This window comes from Carassius gibelio, chromosome A19, assembly GCF_023724105.1.
Source record: "Carassius gibelio isolate Cgi1373 ecotype wild population from Czech Republic chromosome A19, carGib1.2-hapl.c, whole genome shotgun sequence".
Lineage (NCBI taxonomy): Eukaryota > Metazoa > Chordata > Actinopteri > Cypriniformes > Cyprinidae > Carassius > Carassius gibelio.
Genome location: NC_068389.1, coordinates 30,030,201 through 30,041,932, shown reverse-complemented (window position 1 = coordinate 30,041,932; position 11,732 = coordinate 30,030,201).

Below are 11,732 nucleotides of genomic sequence, written 5' to 3'. Positions count from 1 at the left end.
AAAAAGAAGCTTTAATTCAATTACAGAAAACTGTTTTTAGTAGTTTCAGTCTTAGTTAACAACAATGACACATAGTTGGTTGCTTTGGGAATGAATTATTAGTTAGGAATAAAAGTTTAACTGTGTGTGCTTATTTTACATATTTATTTTTTTAAATAAAATGTAAAAACTATATATGTTTTGTACGAGTTTCTGTCTTCTGCTGAATGCTAAAAAGATGATGCTTTAAACACCAAACGGTTGATTGTACCCATTCACTTCCATAGTAAGTCAATGGGTGCCGTCAACGGTTCGCTCTCAAAAAAACATCTTCTTTAGTGTTCAACAGAAAAAAAAATACTTGTTCAGGCTGAGGAAGAGTAAACGATCGCATGATTTGATTGTTTGATTCCTCTCACACAAACAATACAGTTATATGAGTGTTAATCTGAACTGTGTTTGAATATGAAGCACTTTGTGTGTGAAGACATTTGTCAATCAACCAATCAGCTGTCACTCGATTTCAGAGCCGCTAACTAGAATAAGATCACAGCTACTTTTAATTTCAGTATAAATATGGAGTTGAACACAAGGCTTGATGAACTAATACTTTGATAAAGATAAAGCATATTTATAATCATCAAGGCTCCTGCAGACGTATGTTTTAGGAAGATTGTCCAGGGTTTATTTTTTACTCTTTTCTTTTACCTGCCACCGTTCGACTCGGACACAAACACAAGATATTTTAATTTGATGAAGGTCATGGTGTTCTTCTTCAAAATATATTCTCTTAATAGTTCATTCTATTCCTCACCCCTTTGGCAGATATCTTTGCTTGTGTTAAGAGAATGAATGTTATTCTGCAGTGTCTGGCTCACTCCACTCTCGGATAGTTCTGCCGTCTTTGCTGATCTCCATCCGAACACAGCGTTGACCTTCTTCACCAGCTCCTGACCGCCATCTCTGATCCTGCATGCGATCTCAGAGATGTGTGTGTGTGTGTGTGTGTGTGTGCAGACCTGCGGAGACCCGGCTCTGACACACACATCCATCTGCAGATCTATATACGCTCCAGACAGCACCACGTCTCCGCTCTCCTTCACCTAGAGCCAGAACAGATCAGCGCTAAACACACACTGAAGGACTAAACACACACACCGAACGCTTCGTCACCTTGCACTGGATGTGAATCCTGTTCCCTTCCTTCCACATCTCCGTCTGCAGAGATTGTCCCGGATACACCGGCTTCACGAAACGCACATGAAGCACAGATCAGGGTTATTAACAGAAATTCATTAATTAGATGATGTGCAATCAATTTGGACGGAGAATAAACATCACTATTATTGTGATAAATTAGAAAAGCATTGAATAGACATTACAGAAAGAATTTTTACAAATACATTTTTATATTAACCTTTGCATAAATAATACAAATTATAAATAATATTGAAATGATACTTTAAATATGAAACTGCGCCAGTAGGTGGCCGCGAGTGAGTCATTAAATCACTCAGAAATTATTCTGTAATGAAGGAGTCACTGAATCACTGACTGATTCGTTCAAAGCTGTAGATTAATTCAGTAATGAATCACCGCTGTGTGTTTCTCAGCTGTGAAACAGTGCTGCTGGTGTGAAATTGCTAAACTAAACCATACTTTGGGAGTTCGTAGCGGGTTCGCCAATCATTTGAGTCAGTTCGGGAGTTCAAAGCGGGATCGCGAATCATTTGAGTCAGTTCGGGAGTTCAAAGCGGGATCTCGAATCATTTGAGTCAGTTCGTGAGTTCGTAGCGGGATCGCGAATGATTTGAGTCATTTCGAGAGTTCGTAGCGGGTTCGCGAATCATTTGAGTCATTTCGAGAGTTCGTAGCGGGATCGCGAATCATTTGAGTCATTTCGAGAGTTCGTAGCGGGATCGCGAATCATTTGAGTCATTTCGAGAGTTCATAGCGGTTAGGGAACATCCAGGTGGACACACACACACACACACACACACACACGGTGTCCAAACAACATCAAGGTCTTTATAAACTGTTACAGCACTTACTCAGATTGACAAGATTGCGGTTTGAAGTTTAGGAATTAGTTTTATTAATTTTTTTTTAATGTTTATGTCAGTTTTAATAATTTTAGCATTTCAACTTTTTTGAAAAAAAAAAAAGCTTTAATTCAATTACAGAAAACTGTTTTTAGTAGTTTCAGTCTTAGTTAACAACAATGACACATAGTTGGTTGCTTTGGGAATTAATTACTAGTTAGGAATAAAAGTTTAACTGTGTGTGCTTATTTTACATATTTATTTTTTTAAATAAAATGTAAAAATTATAAATGTTTTGTACGAGTTTCTGTCTTCTGCTGAATGCTAAAAAGATGATGCTTTAAACACCAAACAGTTGATGGTACCCATTCACTTCCATAGTATTTCTTCCTGTAGCACAGAAGTCAATGGGTGCCGTTCACGAAACGCACCTGAAGCACAGATCAGGGTTATTAACAGAAATTCATTAATTAGATGATGTGCAATCAATTTGGACGGAGAATAAACATCACTATTATTGTGATAAATGAGAAAAGCATTGAATAGATATTACAGAAAGAATTTTTACAAATAAATTTTTATATTAACCTTTGCATAAACAATACAAATTATAATATTGAAATGATACTTTAAATATGAAACTGCGCCAGTAGGTGGCCGTGAGTGAGTCATTAAATCACTCAGAAATTATTCCGTAATGAAGGAGTCACTGAATCACTGACTGATTCGTTCAAAGCTGTAGATTCATTCAGTAATGAATCACCGCTGTGTCTTTCTCAGCTGTGAAACAGTGCTGCTGGTGTGAAATTGCTAAACTAAACCATACTTTGGGAGTTCGTAGCGGGTTCGCGAATCATTTGAGTCAGTTCGGGAGTTCAAAGCGGGATCTCGAATCATTTGAGTGAGTTCGTAGCGGGATCGCGAATCATTTGAGTCATTTCGAGAGTTCGTAGCGCGTTCGCGAATCATTTTAGTCATTTCGAGAGTTCGTAGCGGGATCGCGAATCATTTGAGTCATTTCGAGAGTTCGTAGCGGGATCGCGAATCATTTGAGTCATTTCGAGAGTTCGTAGCGGGATCGCGAATCATTTGAGTCATTTCGAGAGTTCGTAGCGGGATCGCGAATCATTTGAGTCATTTCGAGAGTTCGTAGCGGTTAGGGAACATCCAGGTGGACACACACACACACACACACACACACACACACACACGGTGTCCAAACAACATCAAGGTCTTTATAAACTGTTACAGCACTTACTCCGATTGACAAGATTGCAGTTTGAAGTTTAGGAATTAGTTTTATTAATTTTTTTTTTATGTTTATGTCAGTTTTAATAATTTTAGCATTTCAACTTTTTTGAAAAAAAAAAGAAGCTTTAATTCAATTACAGAAAACTGTTTTTAGTAGTTTCAGTCTTAGTTAACAACAATGACACATAGTTGGTTGCTTTGGGAATTAATTATTAGTTAGGAATAAAAGTTTAACTGTGTGTGCTTATTTTACATATTTATTTTTTTAAATAAAATGTAAAAACTATATATGTTTTGTACGAGTTTCTGTCTTCTGCTGAATGCTAAAAAGATGATGCTTTAAACACCAAACGGTTGATTGTACCCATTCACTTCCATAGTAAGTCAATGGGTGCCGTCAACGGTTCGCTCTCAAAAAAACATCTTCTTTAGTGTTCAACAGAAAAAAAAATACTTGTTCAGGCTGAGGAAGAGTAAACGATCGCATGATTTGATTGTTTGATTCCTCTCACACAAACAATACAGTTATATGAGTGTTAATCTGAACTGTGTTTGAATATGAAGCATTTTGTGTGTGAAGACATTTGTCAATCAACCAATCAGCTGTCACTCGATTTCAGAGCCGCTAACTAGAATAAGATCACAGCTACTTTTAATTTCAGTATAAATATGGAGTTGAACACAAGGCTTGATGAACTAATACTTTGATAAAGATAAAGCATATTTATAATCATCAAGGCTCCTGCAGACGTATGTTTTAGGAAGATTGTCCAGGGTTTATTTTTTACTCTTTTCTTTTACCTGCCACCGTTCGACTCGGACACAAACACAAGATATTTTAATTTGATGAAGGTCATGGTGTTCTTCTTCAAAATATATTCTCTTAATAGTTCATTCTATTCCTCACCCCTTTGGCAGATATCTTTGCTTGTGTTAAGAGAATGAATGTTATTCTGCAGTGTCTGGCTCACTCCACTCTCGGATAGTTCTGCCGTCTTTGCTGATCTCCATCCGAACACAGCGTTGACCTTCTTCACCAGCTCCTGACCGCCATCTCTGATCCTGCATGCGATCTCAGAGATGTGTGTGTGTGTGTGTGTGTGTGCAGACCTGCGGAGACCCGGCTCTGACACACACATCCATCTGCAGATCTATATACGCTCCAGACAGCACCACGTCTCCGCTCTCCTTCACCTAGAGCCAGAACAGATCAGCGCTAAACACACACTGAAGGACTAAACACACACACCGAACGCTTCGTCACCTTGCACTGGATGTGAATCCTGTTCCCTTCCTTCCACATCTCCGTCTGCAGAGATTGTCCCGGATACACCGGCTTCACGAAACGCACATGAAGCACAGATCAGGGTTATTAACAGAAATTCATTAATTAGATGATGTGCAATCAATTTGGACGGAGAATAAACATCACTATTATTGTGATAAATTAGAAAAGCATTGAATAGACATTACAGAAAGAATTTTTACAAATACATTTTTATATTAACCTTTGCATAAATAATACAAATTATAAATAATATTGAAATGATACTTTAAATATGAAACTGCGCCAGTAGGTGGCCGCGAGTGAGTCATTAAATCACTCAGAAATTATTCTGTAATGAAGGAGTCACTGAATCACTGACTGATTCGTTCAAAGCTGTAGATTAATTCAGTAATGAATCACCGCTGTGTGTTTCTCAGCTGTGAAACAGTGCTGCTGGTGTGAAATTGCTAAACTAAACCATACTTTGGGAGTTCGTAGCGGGTTCGCCAATCATTTGAGTCAGTTCGGGAGTTCAAAGCGGGATCGCGAATCATTTGAGTCAGTTCGGGAGTTCAAAGCGGGATCTCGAATCATTTGAGTCAGTTCGTGAGTTCGTAGCGGGATCGCGAATGATTTGAGTCATTTCGAGAGTTCGTAGCGGGTTCGCGAATCATTTGAGTCATTTCGAGAGTTCGTAGCGGGATCGCGAATCATTTGAGTCATTTCGAGAGTTCGTAGCGGGATCGCGAATCATTTGAGTCATTTCGAGAGTTCGTAGCGGTTAGGGAACATCCAGGTGGACACACACACACACACGGTGTCCAAACAACATCAAGGTCTTTATAAACTGTTACAGCACTTACTCAGATTGACAAGATTGCAGTTTGAAGTTTAGGAATTAGTTTTATTAATTTTTTTTAATGTTTATGTCAGTTTTAATTTTAGCATTTCAACTTTTTTGAAAAAAAAAGAAGCTTTAATTCAATTACAGAAAACTGTTTTTAGTAGTTTCAGTCTTAGTTAACAACAATGACACATAGTTGGTTGCTTTGGGAATGAATTATTAGTTAGGAATAAAAGTTTAACTGTGTGTGCTTATTTTACATATTTATTTTTTTTAATAAAATGTAAAAATTAGATATGTTTTGTACGAGTTTCTGTCTTCTGCTGAATGCTAAAAAGATGATGCTTTAAACACCAAACGGTTGATGGTACCCATTCACTTCCATAGTATTTCTTCCTGTAGCACAGAAGTCAATGGGTGCCGTCAACGGTTCGCTCTCAAAAAACATCTTCTTTAGTGTTCAACAGAAAAAAAAACACTTGTTCAGGCTGAGGAAGAGTAAACGATCGCATGATTTGATTGTTTGATTCCTCTCACACAAACAATACAGTTATATGAGTGTTAATCTAAACTGTGTTTGAATATGATGCACTTTGTGTGTGAAGACATTTGTCAATCAACCAATCAGCTGTCACTCGATTTCAGAGCCGCTAACTGGAATAAGATCACAGCTACTTTTAATTTCAGTATAAATATGGAGTTGAACACAAGGCTTGATGAACTAATACTTTGATAAAGATAAAGCATATTTATAATCATCGAGGCTCCTGCAGAAGTATGTTTTAGGAAGATTGTCCAGGGTTTATTTTTTACTCTTTTCTTTTACCTGCCACCGTTCGACTCGGACACAAACACAAGATATTTTAATTTGATGAAGGTCATGGTGTTCTTCTTCAACCTTTGCATAAATAATACAAATTATAAATAATATTGAAATGATACTTTAAATATGAAACTGCACCAGTAGGTGGCCGAGAGTGAGTCATTAAATCACCCAGAAATTATTCCGTAATGAAGGAGTCACTGAATCACTGACTGATTCGTTCAAAGCTGTAGATTCATTCAGTAATGAATCACCGCTGTGTCTTTCTCGGCTGTGAAACAATGCTGCTGGTGTGAAATTGCTAAACTAAACCATACTTTGGGAGTTCGTAGCGGGATCGCGAATCATTTGAGTCAGTTCGTGAGTTCGTAGCGGGATCGCGAATCATTTGAGTCAGTTCGTGAGTTCGTAGCGGGATCGCGAATCATTTGAGTCATTTCGAGAGTTCGTAGCGGGATCGCAAATCATTTGAGTCATTTCGAGAGTTCGTAGCGGGATCGCGAATCATTTGAGTCATTTCGAGAGTTCGTAGCGGGATCGCGAATCATTTGAGTCATTTCGAGAGTTCGTAGCGGGATCGCGAATCATTTGAGTCATTTCGAGAGTTCGTAGCGGGATCGCGAATCATTTGAGTCATTTCGATAGTTCGTAGCGGGAACGCGAATCATTTGAGTCATTTCGATAGTTCGTAGCGGGAACGCGAATCACTTGAGTCATTTCGATAGTTCGTAGAGGGAACGCGAATCATTTGAGTCATTTCGATAGTTCGTAGCTGGAACGCGAATCATTTGTGTCATTTCTATAGTTCGTAGCGGGAACGCGAATCATTTGAGTCATTTCGAGAGTTCGTAGCGGGAACGCGAATCATTTGAGTCATTTCGAGAGTTCGTAGCGGGATCGCGAATCACTTGAGTCATTTCGAGAGTTCGTAGCGGGATCGCGAATCATTTGAGTCATTTCGAGAGTTCGTAGCAGGATCGCGAATCATTTGAATCAGTTCGGGAGTTCGGAGCGGGTTCGCCCCAGATAGCAAACGTACGTCGCGGAAACTTCTGCTGAAGAGCGCATCATCTGATAAATATCGCCTTCTTTTTGTATAGTCGTATTTTGATGTTCTGTAGATCGTCTGTTTGAGCGGTTAAATGAATCGTCTTCCCTACCTCTAAATGACATCTATACAACGTATCTTTATCACCCGAAATACGCCGGCATGTCCGTCGAGAATGAGAAGCTACTATACTTGATTAATTTAGAAATAACGATTATTTAAAATCCATATTCTGTGATTTGCTTTTCTTTGTACAAGAACGCATATAGCATGTTTAAAAGCAAACATTACATTATTTTGTATAGACTTTACATCAATGGATCTTGTCCCATTTTTGTCTTATATCCCAGGGAACACAAGTTAGGAGAAAATTGTTAGCCTGAATGCAATGTAATTCGCTTTGGATAAAAACATCTGCTAAATGCATACATTTATTTATTAAACGTATTATATTCCACTGATGTTTTCAAGGAGACACACTTTTCCTTTACTTATGTGCACAGGATCTGTGCGCTTTACATGAACATTAATATTGCTCTAAATGATCAGGCAAAAGGTGACTTATACTTCTTTACTGGAAACAAACGAGAACAAAAGCACAAAAAAGTGTTTTAACCTCGTAATCCATCATGCACTTTTAAATGGGTTTGTCCAACTATCCCTGTTAATGCAGATAAACGCGCGTGGAAGATCATTGACTACTTGTAGGTTTGAAGTGTTCAACATTACAAGATTAGTGATTGCAATTAACGATTAAATGTTTTTTATATATATATATATATATATGATGTTGAGCAAGTTACTCCAAATAAAGTAACTATGATTATTTTGTACTTCAAGTGTAATAACATTACTGTACTATTTACACACTTGTAAATGTTCAACTTGAGATGTTTGTTAAATTCACTATTGTTTTAGACAAATGTTCAATAGTCTATACAGTATTTAATGCAATTACTGTACATCCTGCCTATAAGTGAACTCCAGAATAATTCTGAGCAATAGACTACTCAATAATTAGTCCCATCAACACTTACCTGTCTACATAACTATATAACTTCCTGGAAAGTTCAGCTTCAAGTCTTCTCAAACACTACTGAACCTGCTATTTGTGCTCTTCAGGAGCACTGCTTAATTACAGACAGGGCCGTTGGATCAGTGTTGAATTTGACAGAATTGATCACCCTCATTATTATAATTAAGAGCTGATTCATGGCTTCAGTTCATGTAGTTCTTTACCTCCACAGCAGATATTAAAATTATGGAATGTACACCCAGCCATGGCTTACCTCACATATTACATTTAATATTTTATTTAGAAGCACCATTAAAATGCTTTCAGTATCTATTGAGAATGGTTACAAAGACACTCATTTTTAGATATTTAACTCTACAAGGTAGAAACCTCAGGAGGAAGCACATCTATTATCTCTTCTAGGGAAAGATGAAGTGAAGTTGCTTTTAAATAATAAACTTGAGATATATTCAATACAAATATTAAAAACGACAGAATGGACAAAGGTAGGCGAGACCATGCTACATTGTGAACTGTAACAAATCAGGGAAACTGTTAGGCAAGACTAAATGATTTGAGTTGGATATTGTGTAGAGATTATGTTGTGAATGGCATCTCTCTCCAGAACAGAAATCCATAATATTGGCAGTATGCAGGGTGCAGACACTGGTGATGGACTGTGATGAGACACAGGTGTGGGACAGATCGTGACCAGGGCTGAATCTGGGTGTCTTAAGGCAGGGGTACATGGTGCGAATTCGGATGGTCGGAAGATCGTATGTCCACGCACACGGCACGAGTGAGTTTATCTGAAAATCGTACGGACGAGATGATATACGACACGATTTTACAACCTGCGAATTCCAGAAGCAATCGCACGAAGTTGATAGACGCGTTCGACTTGAAGCAGCGCTGCACGCACAGAAGGATCACTGTATGACATTACCGCGAGAGCGATAAGAGAGCACACATATCCAATGCATTCAAATTGCTCTCGCGGTACTTTGATGTCATACAGGTGATCATTCTGTGCATGCAGCGGTGCAAGTGGAACGCGCCGAATATAACTGCTCTCCCTCTCTCATAACTGCATATAAAATATTGATACGAGCCGTGACTGTTTCCTACACGTACAGGTTATTTTTCAGCAATAGGAAACCGGGACGTTTGGTCACCCTGTGTGTGTGTGTGTGTTGGTTTATAAATATCTGAAATAGGTATTACAATGTAAACATGGTTTGTGAGGACAATTCCTGTGCCCTCGTAACCCAAATGGCTTTTAAAAATACTATACGATTTAATAGAAATTTTAAACATGCATTTTCCGTGATGGATAGAGGTAGTGTATGGGGATATACAGAATACCGTTACGTTTATGGAGAGTCCCTGTAAACTACATATGCGTGTGTGAGCGAGAAATAAAAAGGCATTGGAATACGTTGCCACATTCGCTGTGTCGCTGCCGTCTTCGTCTTTCTTCTTCTGTGGTTTTCCTAGTTCGTGATTGGTCAACTTCAGATAAATCAACAAATCGGCTCGTTCAACCGCACAAATGGCACGAATTCAAACCGATAGCTCACAAACTTTTTAGACATGTTTAAAAATCATCGGGAGGTCGGGAAATGCTCGTAAGCCACTCTGCTCGGCTCATAATTCATCGCAAATGATACGAGCCGCGACCATAAGAGAATACGCGATTTCCACACGACTGAAAAAAATCGCATGCGAACTCGTACGACAGCAAAAATCGCACCGTGTACGACCGCCTTTAGGAGATCACAGGCTGGACTGTCCTAAGGTATTGGGTGAAGAAAAGAAACAGTAACAGCATTTTATGTCACAATGTACACAAAAAGAGCATCACATCATATAAAGCACATTATTATTCATTAGCTTGGGTTAAACTAATTTTTAGTTTGTTGGATCAGCAGCTATGCTAATGATGTCTCTCTGTGTTTCTCTGTTTCTGCTGGATCTTCATCCCGTGGTAACTAGGATTTACACAAGCTCCAGTCTGGATCCAAAACACCTGAGAAGAGATGATGCTGACCCTCAGAGGACCTCAGATGATGCTGACCCTGAATCAACAACAGAACTAACAAATATTGTGACTGCATCATATAATAGTTGCTGTTAATAATGTTCATCGTCTGGCTGACTACGTTTTGTATTAATTTTTCTAAAAATCGCTCGGCAGTGAGTTTGGTCTGTTAATATCACTGTATTAGTACATTAAGCGATCACAGCGTCGCGTCTTGTCTCGCGGAGGGGAGCAAAGCGGTTCTGGATGGAGATCTCGAAGGCAGGAGGGGGAGAAGTCATGGAAGTCACTCACACACTCTCTCTCTCTCTCTCTCTCTCACACACACACACACGCTGTGTGGCTGAGTTCAAACAAACGAATATCCCGGAGTAATTCATTTACTCAAACAGTACACTGACTGAATGCTGTGAAGACCGAACTGAAGATGAACACCGAGCCGAGCCAGATAACGAACGAACACGCCCACTGCTGGAGCAGTTCTCGTTCTCGAGTCAAGAACCGGTTGCTTCGGTTTTCGGATCACCAGTACACTCAACCGAGAATCGTTTCTGTCGGACGCGTCCGATTTGAGAACCCATGAACTGATGATACTGCGCATGCGTGTAATATTTTGTTAAACATCCGAAAGTGTGATAAAATAACTATATATCTATATTTTTAGATGAATGTTTCCAATCTGTATATTGTGTATAATGTATAAGCCAAATGGGTTTTCAGGGAAGTTGGACAATAATTAAGACTCTAAAGACTCTATGTTTAATAGGAATAAGGGATGCTTTATGAAATATCTGTACTGTATTTATAGTTAATGTGTGGGAAGTCGTGGCCTAATGGTTAGAGAGTTGGACTCCCAATCGAAGGGTTGTGAGTTCGAGTCTCGGGCCGTCAGGAATTGTGGGTGGGGGGGAGTGCATGAACAGTTCTCTCTCCACCTTCAATACCACGACTGAGACCCTTGAGCAAGACATCGAACCCCCAACTGCTCCCCGGGCGCCGCAGCATAAATGATGAACACTGCTCCGGGTGTGTGCTCACAGTGTGTGTGTGTGTGTTCACTGCTCTGTGTGTGTGTTCACAGTGTGTGTGTGTGTGTGTTCACCAGAGATGTATAAAGTACTAGAGACCCATACTTGAGTAAAAGTACAAGTGCTCTATCAAAAAAGTGACTTGAGTAGAAGTTGAAGTGCTCTTTAAGCACCACACTTAAGAAGAAGTACTAAAGTATTCAACATTTTTTGTACTTAAGTATTGCAAGTAGTCTATTTTAAAATGTACTACTCAAGTACTGAAAGTAAAAGTACAAGTATTGTTATGTAGTTATTAAAGAAAGTATTCAAAAGTTTGGACATTGTTTTTGCTATTTCAAATGATTAACCTAAAGGACAATCACAATTCCTTTGATTGTAACTTCTTGTAAAC